Genomic DNA, 19,161 nt, shown 5'->3' on the forward strand with positions numbered 1-19,161 from the left:
ACAAGAGGAAGGTGGTAGGAGGTGGCAGAGTCAGGTATGTGATCTTGGAGGACTTGTAGGTCATGATAAGGACTTTGGACTTGGGACTTCCCTGGCCATCCAGTGGTTAAGGCTCTGGGCTTCCACTGCAGGGGGTGAGGGTTCAATCCCTGGTCGGAACTAAGATCTTGCATGCCTCTTAGAACAACAAAGAAGTCCTAAGTGTGAGAGGAGCTGGGGAGGGTGTTGAGGTACAGGCATGACATATTCCTATTTGCATTTACATTTTAAAATGCTCACTTTGGCTGCCCCGTGGAGTAGAAGCAGGGAGACCAGATAGAAATTCTGTATTGCAGTAGCCTAAAAGAGTTGTTAATGAAGATGGAAGGTGGCACAGGGCAACGGTCCCTAACCTTTTTGGCACCAGGGACCAATTTTGTGGAAGACAGTTTTTCCATGGACTGGAGTGGGGTTATGGGGGAATGGTTGCAGGATGATTCGAGTGCATTACATTTATTATGTCTTTTATTTCTATTAGTATTATATTGTGATATATAATGAAATAATTATACAACTCACCATAATACAGAATCAGTGGGAGCCCTGAGCTTGTTTTCCTATAACTAGAGCAGCTATAAATACAGACGAAGCTTAGCCCGCCATGCACCTCCTGCTGTGCGGCCTGGTTCCTAACTGGCCGTGGACCCTTACTGGTCTGTGTCCCCGGGGCTGGGGACCCCTGGCATAGAGGAAAGTGAATCACCTTCAAGAATGAGTTGGAAAAAAAAAAAGAATGAGTTGGAAGCCTCTTTCCCTTCGGCCAGGCACATAGAATCACCCGCCAGCATTCAGGGCCCTCTGTGTCTGGCCACTGAAAGGGTTAGGGCTTTCAGGGGCCCCCTGGGTCTCTGAGCTGCTGGGGAGGCATTGCAAGGCGGAGCTGGGCGCTGAGCTGTTCCTGCCCTCCCCCTGCCCAGCCCGAGTGCTGAGGGAGTTAACTGCACACTGGGGTGCTGATCCGTGTAGAGGGGCCGTGAGGAATGAAGTACGAAGATCTTGGGCCTGGACTTGGAGACCCTTGAGAGGAACCAGGCGGGTCCCGCTGTGCTGTGAGCTTCCCCAAGGGGCCTGTTCTGAGATCTTCCCCTCCAACTTCTGGAAACTCACGTAGCCCGGATGTCAGAGCTGCAGAAACTGTCTGGGGTTCTGCATCTGCTTTTTTGGACTCCCCCTCCTTTCCTTCCTTCACTCCTTCCTCCCTCCCTACCTCCATTCACACTTCCCTCAAGATACACTATGATGGACCTAGAGATGATCATACTAAGTGAAGTCAGACAAACACCATATGATATGGCTTATATGCAGAATCTAAAAAAATTTTGATATGATTGAACTTATTTACAAAACAGAAACAGATTTAGAGAAGAAAGCTATAGTTATTTACCAGGGTGGAAGGGCTGGGGAGAGGGAAGGTTAGGGAGTTTGGGATTGACATGTGCACACTGCTATATTTTAAATGATAACCAATAAGGACCTACTGTAAGAAAAAAAAAAAGTTAAAAAAAAAAGAGGCACTATGGAACAGTGAGGACCAGCTCAGGCCCTGGGGCCATATGAACAGGGTTTGACTTCAGCTCCATCGCCTCCAGGCTCTGTGACCTGGAGCAAGTAAGTGACTAACCCGTCTGTGCTCCAGTTACCTCATCTGCAAAATGGGGACAAAATGATTCAATCAGTTAAATCGCATACAGCGCATGGTAAGCCTACAGGTTCCATCCTCTGCCTTCTGGGTCACTGACCCCTGGCTAGCCCAGGTAGTGATTAGAGGTATGTGTCCTTCTTTGAGTTTTCTCGGATCATTCTCCCTGGACCCTGTTTGAAAGAACGTGCCTGCATGTTTGGGAGTTTATAATTAGAATCGTTACCATTTGTCAGCCTTTGGCCATGTCCCAGCCCTATACCAACACTCACATACATCATCTTACCTTGCCCTCAAAGAAGTCTGTTTTCATCCTCATTTCCCCATTTTTTTCCTGAACTTTTTATTTTGTATTGAGGTATAGCCAATGAACAATGTTGTGATAGTTTCAGGTGGGCAGCAAAGGGACTCAGCCATGCATATACATGTATCCATTCTCCCCCAAACTCCCCTCCCATCCAGGCTGCCACATCACAGTGAGCAGAGTTCCCTGTGCTATACAGCAGGTCCTTGTTGGTTATCCATTTAAATATAGCAGTGTGTGCATGTCCATCCCAAACTTTCTGACTATCCTTCCTCCCCTCCCCTGACCCTGCCCAGCAGCCATAAATTTGTTCTCTAAGTCCCTCCCTACTATTTTTTTTTTTTAATTTTTGGCCGCACCATGCAGCATGTGGAATCTTAGTCCCCCCCAACCAGGGATCGAACCTGTGCCCCCTGCATTGGCAGCATGGCGTCTTAACCACTGGACCACCAGGGACGTCCCCATCCCCACTTTATAAAAAAGAAAACCGAGGCTTAGAGGGATGAAGGAACTTGCCAAGGCCCTCTGGCTGGTAGTGGTGGGGCCAGGATCTGACAGCCCTCCCATGAGCCGCTTCTCCTTCCAGGGACAGTGTGTTGGTGCCAGCCCACCATGGATGCTTAGGGCTATTGGGTTCCCATTCTTGCTCAAGGCCAGCCTGCCTGGTCCCTGCAACCTTCCCTGAATCTGGCTACAGGATGGTCCAGAGAGGACCTCTCTGTAGAAACCTATGTAAGCTAGGAATTGAGTCATGTATATCTGGGGAAATGCATTCCTGGCAGAGGGCACAGTGTGTCCAAAGGCCCTGGGGCATCTTTCAGAGAGGGTGACTCCTGGCTCTTCTTAGCCTCTGCCTACCTTCTGGCCTCTGATAGGCCATCAGGGACACAGAATCCTGTCTCGGTGACGCTGGCTGACACAAGGAGCCTTTCTCTGAAGGTCCCTGGCATTTTTACATGACTGGAAGGGCCTGTGAGCTCTCTGGCTGTACTTCAGGAATTGAGGTCTGGCTAGCAGCAGGCCACAGAGGGTGCTGACTTGGTCACTGTGGAGTTGTTAGGCCCTCCTGTATTTTTTTAAATTTATTAAAAAAAATTTTATTTGTCTTTGTCGGGTCTTGGTTGCAGCATGTGGGATATTGTTCCCTGACCAGAGATTGAACATGGACCCCCTGCATTGAGAGTATGGAATCTTAGCCCCTGGGCCACCAGGGAAGTCCCCCTTCCTGTGTCTTCAAATAGCATTTTGGAGAGTGGACTTGTGTTTTACCACAAGGAAAAGATATTAAGAGAAAAAACAAGTCCACTCTCCTTGGTGGCTCCGACAGTAAAGAATCTGCCTGCAATGCGGGAGACCTGTGTTCAATCCCTGGATTGGGAAGATCCCCTGGAGAAGGGAACAGCTGCTCAGTTGGAGTCTTCTTGCCTGGAGAATTCCATGGACAGAGGTGCCTGGCAGGCTACAGTCCATGGGGTCGCAAAGAGTCAGATATGACTGAGTGACTAAGCACAAAATACACATAAGATTGACCACTTTATCCATTTTTAAGTTCAGTGGCATTAATTACGCTCAAGTTCTTGGGTCACCATCAACAGCAACACCTCCAGAGCTCTTTCCCCTTAAACATTTAACTCCCCCTTACCCACCTTTCCACCTTTGGTCTCTAAGGATCTGCTGACTCGAGGCACCTCGTACGAGTGGAATCATACAGTATTTGTCCTGTGGTGTCTGCCTTCTTTCCCTTAGCACAATGCTTCCAAGGTTCGCCCCTGCCGTTTGGGGGGGGGAGTGCAGTGTGTGTGAACTTTTTAGAAATATATGGGGTGCTTGCGGGCCTCTGTCCCAGGAGCTGCAGAGCAACAAGAGGAAGAGAGGCCCAGATCCCGGGTAGAGTAACTCAGGTCATCCTTACACCTGAAGGCTGGGGCTCCTTAGCTCCTGGCTTCACCTGTTTGCATTTCTCTAGTAGTCATGCGTGGAGGTGAGAATTTGACTATAAAGAAGGCTGAGCACCGAAGAATTAATACTTTTGAATTGTGGTGCTAGAGAAGACTCTCCAGAGTCCTTTGGACTGCAAGGGGATCAAACTAGTCAATCCTAAAGGAAATCAACCCTGAATATTCACTGGGATGACTGTTGCTGAAACTGAAGCTCCAGTACTTTGGCCATTTGATGTGAAGAGCTGACTCATTGGATAAAACCCCGATGCTGGGAAAGATTGAAGGCAAAGGGAGAAGGGGGGCAGCAAAGGATGAGATAGATAGCATCGTCAACTCAATTACCATGAGTTTGAGCAAATCCTGGGAGATAGTGGAGGACAGAGGAGCCTGGCGTGCTTCAGTCCATGGGGTGTCAAAGAGTCAAACACAATTTAGGGACTGAACAAGAACAAATGGGCACACCTTGAAATCAAGACCCTCAACCCACATTTAATCCTCTGTGGGCCATATGTTTAGGTGCTTCTCATCTGAGCCTCATTTTTCCCATCTGTGAAATGGATCTCATGCACTGATTCTCAGATTATCTTTGGCCCGAATGAGCCAGCTTCCCATGGCCAACCTGGGAGCTGACCCTTGTGTTCCAGGCCACCTGGGAGCAGGTGGGGGAGGAGTGCTTCTTAGACTATGACTTCTTTATTTATTAAAAATTAATGAAGGGACTTTGATGTATCAGGGCTTAAGAGGAGCTGACAGGTCACATGGTCTCCGAAAGCACAGGGCTGATAATCTATTTTAAAAAAACATTTCCTTCTTCTTTTTAATTTAATGGAGGAAATCATTAGCTGGGAAATTGGTCTAGCTGATTTATTCCTGTTTTGGGGAGGGGGAGTGGAAGAGCAAATCTGCTCTAATTGCCGTTTGTTCTAGAAATATGTCAGCAAAATATTCCCATTAGCTAGGCCTGGTGGGAGACAGAGCCTCTAGCTTCTTTCTCTTCAAAGCCTGCTCCCGGCAGGAGACGGGGCCTCTTTCTGGACCCAGGTGGGCAGCCATGCTGTCAGCAGCGCACGTCTCCTTAAAGGTCCCGGCAGACTTGCCCTGGCTCCCCCGGTGTGTGTGTTTGGGGGTGTGTGTGTGTTTGGGGGGGGCCCTGCTGTCCTTGACCCCCAGGGCTCTACACTCAAGCCCCAGTTCCCAGGGATGCAGGTCTGGGACCCCCATCTGGAAAAGAAGACTACGTGCCTCCTGGGTTTCATCTGGTTCCAAGGGAGGCAACTTCGGTTGACCCTAAAAATAACCAAACATGCAAACAGCTTCAACAAGCAAATGTTTTTCATATCTGCAAGCCAAATAATTTAAAGGTACAGCTGTTTTCCCACTGTCTCAGTCTGTTTTCCTGGTGCAGGGAGGAGCTCTTTGCAGTGATCTGGGCTCTTTTGGGGTGACTGTCTTCCACCCCCACAGGTTGAGGTCTGGCTGGGTGCTGAGCCTTGCTGTGGGCCCCTGGCCACTGCCCGAGAGGTGGACACCTCCCACCCAAGCCTGGCAAAGGCTGAGGTCCCCACATCCCCCAGCGCCAGCCGGCCTGGCTGGAGTGCCGGTGACCCTTTAGGTTCGCTGCACGTGCGGAGCGGTGCTCCTTATACATTCATTTGATTTTGTGAGCTCGTCTAGCCCCGAAACAGGAGTAAAACGAGTTTTCAAGAGAGAAGGCTGTAAGAAGCCAGGCAGGATGTGGAGAAGGTGGAAGACGAGGGACCACCAAGTTGTGAACCGTGCTCCGAGCAGGGGCTGGGTCCACAGCGAACTCCAGGTCACCCGAATCCCCATGTGTGCAGGCCTCCCCGCTGTGTATTCCAGATCCCCACTCACTCTGTCCCTCCTCCCTGCCCTCAAGGCCAGTGTGAGGCTCCAAGGCACATCGTCACGTCCACAGCTGGGCTTGTCTGTCCCTGTCATAATCCTCCCATAGATGTACCACATCTAGGGGGAAAGCCCACCATCAAATAGGTGGTTTTGTGCGTGCCGAGTGTGGTCACCCCTTGGAATAGCAGGCCTGGGACTCCAGGGCAGGGGTCTAAAGCCATGGCGCGGGGCTATCATCGTGGGAGTTGGTTCACATGCGGGGAGGGGCAGACCCAGCCCTGTAGGGTAGGGTACTACAGAGTCTTCATTCATTCACTCACGCACTCATTCATTCATTCTAAAAATGTGCTCACTGCCTGCTGGGTGCCAGGTACTCTTCTAGGCCCTGGGCAGATAGCAGTGGATACAACCCAATCAAAGTCTTTGCCCCCGTGGAGCCTCTACTCTAGTGGGCGTATCTATCAAGTCCTTTCAGTCATGTCCAACTCTGCAACCCCAAGGACTGTAGCCCACCGGGCTCCTCTGCCCATGGGGATTCTCCAGGCAGGAATACTGGAGTGGTTGGCCACGCCCTCCTCCAGGGGATCTTCCCAACCCAGGGATGGAACCCCCATCTCTTGCATCTCCTGCACTGGCAAATGGGTTCTTTACTACTCGTGCCACATTCCAGTGGGAAAGACAGTTTTTTTTAAAAAAAGAACGTATCACACCATGGATGAACCCAAAATGTGTTTGTCACTCTGAGTAAAATAAAGGAAAGAAAGAAAGGGAAGTTGGTCAGTCGTGTCCGACTCTTTGCGACCCCATAGGCTGTAGCCTACCAGGCTCCTCCGTCCATGGAATTTTCCAGGCAAGAGTACTGGAGTGGGTTGCCATTTCCTTCTCCAGAGGATCTTCCTGACCCAGGGATTGAACCTGGGTGTCCTGCATTGCAGGCAGGCGCTTTATCTGAGCTATCTGAGCCACCAGGGCAGCTGAGTAAAATAAGCCAGATACAAACGGATAGTGACTGTATGATTCCACTTCTGTGACGTGCCTAGAGCAATCAAAGTGGGATGGTGGGTGCCGGGGGCTATGGGGGGGGGGGGCAGGAACCAGGAGTTGGTGTTCCATGGGGACAGAGTTTCAGTTTTACAAGATGAAGAAGTTCTGGAGATGGATGGGGTTGATGGTTGCACAACAGTACAAAGGTACTTAATGCCACGGAACTGTACATTTGAAAATGAGATGGTAAGCTTGATGTTGTGTGTATTTTACTACAATTTTTAAAATAACAGAAGAAGGAGAAAGGAAAGTACATAGTATTTTAGATAAGGAACAAAGCTACGAAATAAAGGGGAAAGTCAAGTGAGTGCTGGGGTTGGGGTGAAGTTTGAAATAAAGTAGAAGGACTTCCCTGGCAGTCCAGCAGTTCAGACTCCACAATCCAGGGCAAGGGGTGTGGGTTCGATCCCTGGTCGGGGAACTAAGATCCCACGTGAGGCTCGGCATGGCAAAGAAAGAAAGAAGGGTGGTAGAGGAAAGGCTTAGTGAGGAGGGGCCCAGAGCAGAGACTGCAAGGGCAGGGGCCCTGGGCAGAGGGTCCGAGGGACAAATTCCCTGAGGCGGGCAGAGCAGGGCCTCCAGGTCTTCACTGTGAGTGGGGACCAGGCCACTTTGGGGCACAGGTTTGTAGGAGATCCCCCTGGCTGTCCTGTTAAGAGAAGTGGGGTTCATGTGGGAACCTAAGAGGAGGTTTCTTAGGGTGAAGGGTGAGCCGCCCAGGGTCCCTGGTCCTCGGCAGCAGTCTCTAGGTGACCCATACCTGTTGGTGGGCTCACAGCACATGCGGAGTTATGGTTGTTTGTGGTTATGTTTAAATTTTCCTGGAGTCCCCACTCCCACCCCCCAGACATCACTGCCCCCCAACTTGGGCAGATAGGGGCTGGTGGGGTTGGCGGGGAGGAAACAGAAGTGGGATGGTGGCTTGGCCAGGCTTTGGTTCCCGTTGTTCTGGCTTTGAAGCCGCACAGCCATCCCTTGGGCCCTTGACCTGCCCTGTCGTGGGGTGGAGTGCTGGGGGCCCCATCCTACCCTGGTCCATCTCAGAGTCTCCTGCCTCTCAGGAGGCCCGTGCAGGCCAGGCCGGGAGAAGTCAGGGGCCTGGACTTGGGTCCCAATGCCCCCCTCCTTCTACCCCCAGCTTGCCTTGTGCTTCTCCAGCTGAGTCTGGGTTTCAGCATCTGCAGAGTGAGAAGGCCGAACTGGAATCTGGTCTGGACTCTAGTCCAGCCCCAGTGCCAGGGCACGAGCCTGTGAGAATGGCCTCGTGCACGTGGGAAGCTGTCCCTGAGAAGCCGAGATAGCCCAGTCGGAGATCACGGACCCCCTGTCCATCCCCACGGGGGTCCCCACTGCCACTTTAGGAGTGCCGGGAGGGTCTGTTCCAATCCTCCAACTCCTGCCCAGACATTCCAGGGATAACCTCAGGAGTTGCTGGGGGAAACGGCAGGAGATGGGGTTCTAGAATAGGGGTCTGGGGCCAGGGGGGGCAGGAAGAGAGGTCAGTGGTTCAGGGCCCTACATCATTATGGAGTCCACCGTGCCCACTCACCAGCTGATGCCTGTTGTGTTCCCTGAGAGCCCGACTGCCCACCTTCTGTCCTTTTAGAGGGAGCGTGGGGGGCCAGGCTGCAAACAGAGGTTCGTTCCACTGCCCAGACACCGTTGGGTAAGTAGGGAGGGGAAGGGATAGAGGAAAAGACGGAGGAGCTGTGTGCTGGGCCTGGACCGTGTGTCCTGTGTTCCCAGCCTGTTAAGACCTTATAGCTGCTCTGTCCAGAGTGATACCAGTAGCCTCATGTGACTTCTTAATTTAAATTTAATTTTTAAAAGCATTTTTTATTTGGCTGCATCTTTCATTGTGGCATGTGGGATCTAGTTCCTGGACCAGGGATTGAACCCAGGCTGCCTGCATTGGGATCTCAGTGTCTTAGCCACTAAACCCCCAGGGAAGTCCCTTCATTTCAAGTTTAAATTAAAGTGAAATAGAATTTAAAATTCCGTTGTCCAGTCACACTGTTCACCTTCCAGGGGCTCAGTAGCCCCCAGGCTAGCCGTGGCCCAGGCGTAGAACTTGTCTGTCATCCCAGAAAGTTTCATGAAACAACACCAGTCTCATCTCCGGAGCACCCCCTCAAGGGGGAGACTGTTTGCCCCCATTTTACAGATGAAGAAGCTGAGGCTCAGAGAAGGGAAAATGACTCACTAGTCAGGCAGCCAGTGAGTGTAGGAGAGCACTCGAACCTGGGGGCATTGGGTGGACGTGGGGATGGTGTGCACATGGATCCTGCTGCCCAGAGGGCCGCTTCCTGGGACAGAGGTGACCCAAAGCCACTTGCTGGCCACACATGCGTCTGGCACCTCTGCCTCAAGGCCAGGTGGAGCTCCCCCACTCAGGCTCCGTTACCCAGCGGGGAGCAATGCTTTAATGAAAAGGCCGAGCAAGGATTGACATTTCCATTTGGGGCCTCCCTTTGAGACCAAATCCCATAGGAGGGGCTTCAGGAAACATCACGGGGCTCTGAAAAACTCATTCTAAAAGGGAGAGAACCATAGCCAAAGGCTGGAAGCAACCCACATATCCAGTGACTCCGATGCTGTGATTCAGCCATAAAGAGGAGTGAAGCCCTGACGCACGCTACCAAGTGGACGAACCTCGAGAGCCCGATGCAGAGTGAAAGAGACCACACACGAAGGGCCACGGAGTGTGTGATCCTATTGGTCTGAAGTGTCCAGAGCAGGTGAACCCGCAGAGACCGAGGGCAGACTGGTGGTTGCCAGGGGCCAGGGGAGGGGAGATGGGGAGTCAGTGCCCATCATGGTGGGGGGATGGGGGATGAAAATGTTCTGGAATGAGAGGTGATTGTGGCACTCCATGCCTCTGACCTGTGGGCTTTAAAATAGTAAGAATGAGACTTCCCTGGTGGTTCGGGGTGACGGGGCTTTTCTGGTGACTCAACGGTAAAGAATCAGCCTGCAATGCGGAAGATGAGGGTTCAGTCCCTGGGTGGGGAAGAAGGAAATGTCGACCCACTCCAGTATTCTTGCCTGGAGAATCCCATGGACAGAGGAGCCAGGTGGGCTGCAGTCCATGGGGTCGCAAAGAGTCAGACACAGTTTAGCAAATAAACCACCACCACCACCAGTGGCTAGGACTTCCCTTCCAGCGCACGGGTTGTCAAGGTCCCGCATGCCTCTCAGCCAAAAAAACCCAAAACAGAAGTGATATTATAACAAACTCAATAAAGACTTTAAAAAATGGTCCACATTTAAAAAAATCTTTTAAAAAATGGTAAATTTTATGGGTGTTTTGCCACATTAAACACAAGAGAGAGGAAATGGTAGGATCTCAATGGTGCACGTATGGGATGTTCATCAGGAAATGTGTTCAGGTTTTCTGTGTGTGGGAACGTTTTCATGGTAAAGCATGAGGGGGAAGCGAGAAGAAAATGGTGGAGCGAAAATGTTTCCCAGATCACAGCCTTCAGAGACCGGAGCCCAGCCGGGGCCACCCCGAGGTCTGTGTGTGTGTGTCAGATGGTGCAAGGCCTCTGCCGTTGGCTGCAGTCTCTCCAGGGCCTTAGTCCCAGCTGTGGGCAACGAGGGGAGGTGGGACGTTTGGGGGGTATGCCCGACATGCTTCTGTTCCCCCGAAGGGCACAACGTTCCGGAGCTGGTATCCACGCACCTTCCCTAGCCCCTGCTGTCTTGGTGTCGAACTGCCCTGGAGTTCCAGTTGGGAGGATGGTGGGGTTGTGTCCGTTTGTGGTGAGGAGTGGAGGCCCAGAGGTGGGCCTGGATGCGCCTCTGTCATGTCATCTCCAGGAGGGGAGGCTGAGACTCCAGCCCAGGCCTCCTGGTGCTCTCTCTGTCCCCATTTCTACAGCATGGAGTGAGTGGTGTGGAGCCAGCAGCAAAGGCCAGAGCTGGGGCTGGAGTCGTGGACTGGAGTAGTGGCGGGGTGGGCAGGGGCCAGTGGGAGCAGCCCAGGGCGGGAGACGGCAGGGAGGCAGAGCCACAGAGCCTCCGAGGGCTGTCTACCCAGGAGAGTTGTCCACCCTGGAAGGTCATCCACTCTGGAAGGTCATCCACCCTGGAAGGTCGTCCACCCTGGAAGGGCTGTCCAACCAGGAGGGCTGTCTACATGGGAGGGTCATCCACCAGGCACCTCAGAGTGCCTTCATCTTTCCTGCACTTCCTGCAAAAAGAGGCTCCAGGTGTCGAGGTCCTCCCCTGGTTGAATGTCCCCTCATCCCACCTGAGGTTGGAAAATGTGGGTGAAACTCATGGGGAAATGTGCCTTAAGGTCTGGTGACGCTGATTTTTAGAGATGGGGAAACAGGTGGAGGTCAGAAATGCCTCCTCCAACACCAAGGCCCCAGGTGGTACTCAGGGCGTGGAAGGGGCTCTGGGCCCCTTAGTCACCAGGGAGTTCAGCCAGGCAGGTGGCAGGGCGTGAGATGAGGGGCACAGCTTATCTCAGGGTGATGGAGCGCAGTGAACCAGGCAAGGAAGCCCTGAGCTTCCTGTCCCCTCACCCCCATCTCCTCCCAGCGGGCAGAGAACTGCTTTCTGCCCCACTGAGTCGGGCCAGTTCCCCTTCCAGCCTGGCCGCCTCGGCCCAGAAGGCCTGGTTTGGGGGAGGCCGCACCAGAAGTGTGGGGATTGGCTCTGAGCTGACGCCTTCCCTCCGGCATAAGGTTCCTCCGCCCGCCTCGGGCTCTGCCAGCGGCTCCCCTTTCTCCATGGCAACTTAGCTCAGTGGTCCCAGTGGAGGAGAGAGAATCAATTCTCCCTCTTCCCTCCCTCTCTCTCCTCTCTCCCCACCCCTTCCTCTTGGCCTCCCTTCCTCCTTCGTCCCTGCCAGGCTCACGGCGCCTCCATCCATCCATCCAGCGGTCCATCCATCCATCCGTCCCTCGTCTCTGAGGTGCTCTGCCGTCTCCAGGCATGGGTTGCCGGCAGGGCTGTGTGCCGGGGGTGGCTCCTTGAGGCCGTCAGCATGGGGAGCTCAGGGATCCTCCACAGACCTGGGGGGCCGCGGGACCAGCCCCTGGCCGGCTCCTGTGGCATGTGGCTTCCAGCTCTGACACTTTCTCTTCCCTCTTCCCGGTCCTTACATTTTCTTCCTGAAAGGTAATGTTCTGCTAAAACTGTCAGAGCCTTAGGACGGGTTTATTAGCAAGGCAGGCTCTGTCCTGGTCACGTGGGCTGCTTGTTTTCCCTGGAGTAGCTGGGATGGAGGGGGAGAGGGAGGGAGAGGCAGGGCCCGACTCGGAGCTGGAGGGCACACAGCAGAGTTTGGGTGTGTGTGGGGTCTTTCCTCCAGGGCGGCTCTAAGTGGCCAGCTCCCACTCCTGGTGCTTGGGTCTGTGGCTGGCTGTTGCTCTTCCATTTTTCAGCCTCATTGCTACACAGCATGAACAGTCTGCTTTCCTGGACTGTGGTCTGACCCCAAGGGGAGGGAAAGGGAATGTGGGGGCATGCACGTGCACCCCAGGTGGGACAGGGCTCCCAAGTGGCGATGGCTTGGTACAGGTTTCTCTATCTAATTGTTTCTCACCTGGAAACGGAGTTCGGTGGGGGAAATGTTTTGTCCCGGTAACCAAGCGTTTCCCAGAAGATGGTGTAGTCAGGCTAATCCGGGCAGAGGGAGGGTCCTAGCTGTCTGGCTGTCCCGGGCAGTACCACTGTGTGTCTGGGACAGCCCCTCAGTAGAATGTGGCTCAGACAGAATCCTAAGACCGCTGCCCAGCGGGTTGAGGTTTTCCGTTGTGTCTACCCCACTTCCAGCCATGGCATTCAGGACAGCTTCTCATGGCTCTCCAGAAAGGAATCAGTGAGATTACTCCATCTGCTGCCCGTCCCAGGGGTGGTCTTGGGATCCGTGCCCCTCTGGTTACCTCTGCCTCCTGGCAGTGGATGATGGGAAAAAAAGAACCCCTTGCTGTCAAGGAGAACATCTCTGTTAATGGAAAGTGAAGCCTGAAGAAAACAGATTTAACACCCAGTTCTTAGAAGCCAGGGGTTTGAATAGTGCTTAAGAGGAAGCCCTGTATGATCTCTAAATAGAAAGTGAATGCCAGTGACTCAGAGGGAGGCTTGAAAGTTTGGTGCAGGTATCAGAGGAAATTATAGTCAGCCTGATCGTGGTCCCCACCTTGGGGGCTGAGATGGCAGGGCGCCTAGACACTCAGATATGTGTCTCAAAGTCAGGCGGTTCCTTGGATTTTGTGCTTGTTTTCAGCATTATCTCTGGCGGACTGCGTTCAAAAACAGACAGCCGGAGGCAGGGTTCCCCCCGCCCCTGACCCTGGGCTGGGTCTGTGGTCGGGTCTCTTTAAACTATGCTCCCGAAGCCCTGTTTCGCTAAAGCCGCCTTAACCTCTGAGTCCTCCGCGTTTCCCTTTGATAATCAGATCGGTTCCTGTGGGGCAGGATGAGAAGAAGGCTTCTGCGCCTGCAGCGTCTGTGCTGTGTCTTGCTTTCCCTGCGCTGCGAGGCTGGCGTCTGTCACCGAGCCCCTGCCGGCATCTGGGCGCTGTGCAGGCTTCTTAATGACATTAGCCGCGTCTGGACTCTGGCCGGTTTGCTGTAAATTCTGATGGCTTTACGAGTTGTGCGATGAGGTGGGGAGGCCGTGTGCTGGTTGGGTTGGTTTGGGTTTGCTGGCGAACGGAAAATCTGATGTGACACGGGAAAGGTCAGCCCCGTGAGTGGCGGCACCCCGTTCTCAGCTTGGCTTCCAGAACCCACGGGAGGCTGCAGCCGCTGGGGTTACTCGGCCTCCCCCCAAGGTGGGGTGTCTTTCACGGGTGTCCAGGGTTGGGGAGGGGAATGCTTGGGCAATCCACGTGTGTGTTTAATCAGCATGCCAGCAAGTCGGAAGGATGGCAGAGCAGGGCTGGCTTGCAGAGGGGGTGGTGTGGGGCGGGAGGGAAGCACGCTCCGCCAACCCGCCGGCTTTCATCCAGAGTGAATCCTGAGTGCTCCGTGCCAGCCTCCCCCCCTCCCTCTCCTGTCCTCCAGCACAAGGGGCCAGCCTCCTCTCTCTGAGCAACCTCACAAACCGGTGCCTTACTTGAAAGCCTCGTAAAGAGCTGCAGAGGGTGTGAGAGCAGGTCGGAGAGGTGGGAGCCGTTTGGCTGCCGGTGGCTCCAGCCGCCCCAAGTGTGGAAAGCTCACTCCAGGAAAAGTGGAATAGTGGCCGTGTTGGCTGGCTTTCAGGCGGTGAGTGACTCTCTCTCTCTTCTTTAATTCGACAGGGGCCCTGGGATGCAGGGGAGGGCTCGGTGGGACAGACCTCAGGAAGCCCACAGGAGGATCTCCTTGGGGAAAGTTCGGTTTGTCTTGCCCCGTGCGCTGGAGTCCCCCCTTCCCAGGCTGTGTCGGGCAGGACAAGTGGTCCTGGCTCAACATGCAGGGTTCTAGAACTTGGGACCGTGACCGCCTGAGAGGTTGAGACTGAGAAAATCTTAGTGGTGGCAGTTCATCTTTTTACACAAATGGCTTAAGAAATTGTGCAGGAGAATAGAAGCTCATGAACATTCAACTCTCCTGGTCTGCTTTGCAATGTGCCTGAACATACATACACACACACGCATGTGTGCACACACACATACATGCAGTCACACACATGCACGCTCACACACACACGGATACCGTTTTCCCTGCTTCCATCAGGGGTGCATGTACCAGCTGGCATTCTGCCCTTGATAACATGATCTCCCATAAACAGGTCCCAGTATTGATAAGATCGCACAGCTGTCCTTTTTGTGCATTGCTTTTTAGCTCTGAGTCTTATGTGAGTGAGACAGACCATTTGTGTCCACTTCTGGAAAGCTCTGCCCCCCTGTCTTACTGTTCCTCTTTTCCACATCGCCCCAGGCTTTGCTGTGTTGTCAGGTGTGTTATAGACATTAGTATATTTGTGTCTGCAGTGGAAGCCCCAGGTGCCAGCTTTTCAGGCTGCTGAGGGTCTCAAGCTGAAAGGAAGAGGGGCTTTCAAAGAGAGGGAGTGCTCAGCTTAAGAGGTGCTGAGCTGTGAGGCCGTGTCTGCATGCATGCAAGTGTGTGTGTGCCTTCCCCACGTTGTTTGTGCTTAGGCATCTTCAGCTCTGCTTTCCATCTCTCCCCACTGTCTGGTTCGGCAAACTCTGAGCCGGGGTCTTAACACCCACCTCACAGGCACAGTCGCAAATCTCATCTAATGTAACAATTTGCAACCACTGTAGGAGTGGTTGGTGGTGTCCCATTTTACAGGTGAGCAAACTGAATCGCAACCCAAGGGCTGGGAAGATCCCCTGGAGTAGGAAATGGCAACCTGCTCCAGTATTCTTGCCTGAGAAATCCCATGGACAGAGGAGCCTGGCAGGCTATAGTCCATATAGGGTTGCAAAGAGTCAGACAGGATTGAGCGACTGAGCAAAAGCATAAACTGAGTTTCAGAGCAGTTGAGTAGCCCACCCTATGGCAGAGCCAGAACTCAGCTCTCTGACTCATTCATTCATTCATCAGTTACACATGCAGCCTGCTCTGCATGGGGCCCCCTGCCTCTGGGCTTTAGGATGAAGGGAAGACCCAGTCCTTGCCCCCCCAGGGAGGAGGCGCTCCATCCCAGCTGTCTACGGAGAGAAAAAGAAAGAAGCAGAGGACAGGCCCTGGAGTGGGGAGCCCCTTACTCACCCCCGCCCACCATTCCCACCCTCTGCTCTGTAGAGAATCTTGATTCTCTGGGTGCTGATCTGCTCTCCGTTGTGCTGTGGGGGCAGCCTGGCTCACTTTCTTGTAAAACGTAAGGCAGGGACTTTCCTGGCGGTCCAGTGGTTAAGACTCCGTGCTTCCACTGCAGGGGGCTGTGGGTTTGATTCTTTGTCAGGGAACGAAGATCCTGTGTGTCAGGCCAAATATAAATAAATGAGAGACACATGAAACGTTCTTTAGGAAAAAAAAAAAGAGTTAAGACGTCGTCTTGTCATCCAGCAGTCTGCAGAGTGGGTGTGTGTGTTTTATGAGACCTTAGGTGTGGGTGGCTTGGTGTAGAAGGAGGGCCATGTACCCCGGGACACCGTGCCTCAGTTTCCTCATCTGTAACCTGGAGAGAGCGCCACCCACTTTACGTACCTCAGCATGGAGGAGAGGAATGTGAGGGTGCGTGGCAGTGAATCCCAAGAATTGGCATCGGAGGGTTGTTATCATGCATTTAGATATCCTGGTATCTTACTCTCTGATGGCTCAGAAAAGACTGTAAGCATTTGGAGTATGTAGATATATGCATATAGATACTCACAGAGAGAGTACACCAGTGGTAAAGCAGATGATTTAAACAGTGATTCTGGGTAGAGAGAATCTAAGAGTTTTGAGAGCTTTTCTCTAAAAGTGGACAGAACAGTGACATAACAGAGGAGTGTTTGTACCTTAAGAAGCCACATGAACAAAGCCAATGGCTGGCCAGCCCTGCAGGGGAGAGGGAGCTATGGTGGGGGAGCTTTCAGGTCGTGGCCAGGCCAGACTCTCTCGAGACAGGGCTCTCCCTGGACTCGAGGGCCTCTGAGGCCGAGCTCTTCCCCAGCTCCCTCTCTGGCCTGGGCGAGGCCTTCCCCGGGGCCTGAGTCTTTTCTTCCAGAGGAGGGAGCCTGCTGCTTGCCCCAGGCCTGGATAAAGTTGATGGTTTCTTGCCCGGATGCTGGTTTCGCTTGGGTCCCAGCTGCAGCCTCCTTTCCCGTGCTGTCAGCCTTGTGGCCTTCCACTGAACCCCTGGCTCCAGAGAACCCCTCTCAGTAAATCTTGGCATGCTTGCTAGGAGTTTCCAGCTGTGCTGTCCGCGGGCCACCCCAGCCTCCAAGGTGAGTGTGGTGGTACCTGAGCCAGCACCCCAGCAAGTTCTGTTTCAGGTTCCCCACCTTGCTGCCATAGCAGTGAAGCATGATTTCATTCTTGCTATGATTTCATTCTCATGAAATGCTCATGAGAATGAGCATTTCTCATCAGGTCCTCCTCACCTCTCCAAGGGTCGCAGTGAGGACGGAAGGCAGCACAGAGTGGGAGTTTAGGGCTCGCTCGGGACCATCTCACACCGCCAGTTGCCCACTGCCCGCTGGGGGAATGTGGAGGCGGAAGCAGGACTGAGCCCCTTGTCCTGCCCACTCTCTACATCAGCGTGAGACCTGGGAGATGCCCCTTGGCCTCTCTGAGCCTCAGTTTCCTGGTCTGCACAACAGGGTCAAGGATGGTGCCCTTGGGAGGCGGGAAGGACCAGGGAGGGTGTGTGCGGAGCCTCGCACTCCTGGCCGGCACCTCACTCCGCCTGTCGCCCTTGTCAGACACTTCACAGCTTTCGAGGCGTGGACACACCATTATCACCACCTGTGGCTGTGACTGGGCTTTGTCAGGGCCGCAGCAGGCTGTGCAGACAGGGAACCGGGAACGGGGAATTCAGAACGTGCGCCAGCTGCCTGGTTTCCTTTGCCCACTGGGCCCCGGGGAACAGCATGACTGAAGTCCTACCTTGGGACTCCAGGTTTCTGGATGGGGAGACTGGGAGGTGGGAGCTGCCCTGGGGAGACAGGAGGAGCAGAAGTCGTTAGCCACATGGACCCGGCATTGAGTCCTGGCTGTGAGACCTGGCAGAAGTCACTCAATGCCACCAGCCTGAGTTGTGTTCTGTGCAGGACAAGAGTGATCCTCGTGCCAAGGGCAGTGGGTGAGAACGGGCCAATAGAAGGAGCGAGATGATGCCAGGGATTGCTTTATAGGGCTCTCCTCCAGGGCAGGACTTAAGAAAAGGATTAGTTTCAAATAGCCACTCTGTACCAAAGGTCATCCGAGGATCGGGGCCAGGTCAGCTGCTGCTTTACATGTTCCCAAATGTTTGGAGAGCCAGTGCTGTGCCATGGCCAGCGGGAGCTTCCGTCAGAGGTGTGGTCGGTCAGCTGCCTGCGGCTTAGAAGGTGAAGGCCTGGGCCTCGCCGCCAGCTGAGGGCACAGGGCCCCAGCAGTGTCGCTGCTGGAGACACCAAGGCACAGGGAGTGTGTCTCATTGCTGGAGCCGGATGTGGCCACAGTGCCAAGGAGGGGCCTCCCCAGACCCAGAAAGAGAGCAGGGAGCAGAATCTGTGCTTGAATCACCTCCTAGCCACTTCCCCCTGGGGGTAAGAGGGCGGCTTGAAGCTGCTTGTAGGCCTCTGCCCTCCCGGGCAGCAGCCTACGCACTGGGGATTCCGGTCAGGCCCAGAAGATGGGGAAATTGGCACAGAAACCCAGAGGGGTTCTCTTGAGTACTCCAGAGCCAAGCTGGGCTGGGCTGGGCAGCTCCAGGGTCAGGGAAGAGTCCCCCTTCCTCTGCACACTGGCCCCTGCTCCCTTCCACCTACCGCCTCCCTTCACAGCTGTTGAGAGACCTCGCTGGTGACAAGGTGATGTTCCTTCTGCAAAGCACCGGACGAGTCATCACATTCTCGGGCTGGTTCTTGCCCCACAGCCAATGCGGGCTGGGCCGGTGCCTGAAGGGTCTTGTCGATGCTGGGCCCTTAGAGGTGTACCCCCTACTGGTCCTGGCTGAAGAACCAGTTGGTCCTGTGTGGTCATTTTTTTGTTGCTGTTGTCTTTAAAAAAAAAAAAAAAAATTTACTTTTTGGCAGTGCTGCCCAGCATGTGGGATCCTAGTTCCCTGACCAAGGATCAAACCCATGCCCCCTACATTGGAAGCATGGAATCTTAACCACTGGGCCCCAGGGAAGTCCCTGGGCGGTCATTTAGCAGGCAGGGCTGCCTCGTGTGCAGCCCGAGGAGGAGATACTGCCCAGTGCTGCTGGGAGAAGAGCATCTGTGCCATGGACAGCTGTGCTCCTTCTAACCACCCGGCAGTCCGCGAGGACTCGAGCACAGCAGCCAGTGGGAGGGTTCCTGCCTGGGCCTGGCCAGTGCCACATTCCTCGGAGCCGCTTGGCCTGGGTGCTCCATGAGACATGTCTCTGCAGGCAGTTGACAGCAGCAAGTGCCTTCCGGGAGGGCACCTGGGGCCCCCCTATTAGTTGCAGCAGGCAGGTCGTTCATTTCAGAGCACACACTCTCTAGTTGTGGTGGGCAAGCTCAGTTGCTCTTCGGCACGTGGGATCTTAGTTCCCCGACCAGGGTTTATCAAACCCATGTCCCCTGCGTTGGAAAGTGGATTCTCAGCCCCTGGGCCACCAGGAAAGTCCCAGGAATCTTGATTTTGAACAAGCTCACGAGACATTTCTAAAGCAGCTCATCCCTGTACCTCAGTTGCAGAGATGCTGCACTTGGTCATGGCAAAGCCCTTTGAACACCGACTTCATCAGTGCTATGACGGC

The 19,161-nt window shown here is 53.9% G+C and overlaps 1 protein-coding gene across 9 annotated transcripts in view; it reads left to right on the plus strand.

Moving 5' to 3' along the window:
• The first annotated feature begins 11,549 nt into the window (after positions 1-11,549).
• Positions 11,550-19,161, plus strand: part of PITPNM2 (phosphatidylinositol transfer protein membrane associated 2) — an 86,982-nt gene continuing 79,370 nt past the window's right edge. For 2 of the 9 annotated variants that reach the window (XM_070475152.1, XM_070475153.1), the window contains exons 1-3: positions 11,552-11,965; positions 13,249-13,458; positions 13,859-14,059. The gene's annotated coding sequence lies outside the window, so the exon portion shown is untranslated. Of the gene's footprint in view, positions 11,966-13,248; positions 13,459-13,480; positions 13,627-13,858; positions 14,060-19,161 lie in introns of those variants that run through there. The other 7 variants (XM_070475147.1, XM_070475148.1, XM_070475154.1 and 4 more) reach the window with 7 other exon arrangements.

The sequence above is a fragment of the Odocoileus virginianus genome, chromosome 12 (assembly GCF_023699985.2).
Source record: "Odocoileus virginianus isolate 20LAN1187 ecotype Illinois chromosome 12, Ovbor_1.2, whole genome shotgun sequence".
Classification (NCBI taxonomy): domain Eukaryota; kingdom Metazoa; phylum Chordata; class Mammalia; order Artiodactyla; family Cervidae; genus Odocoileus; species Odocoileus virginianus.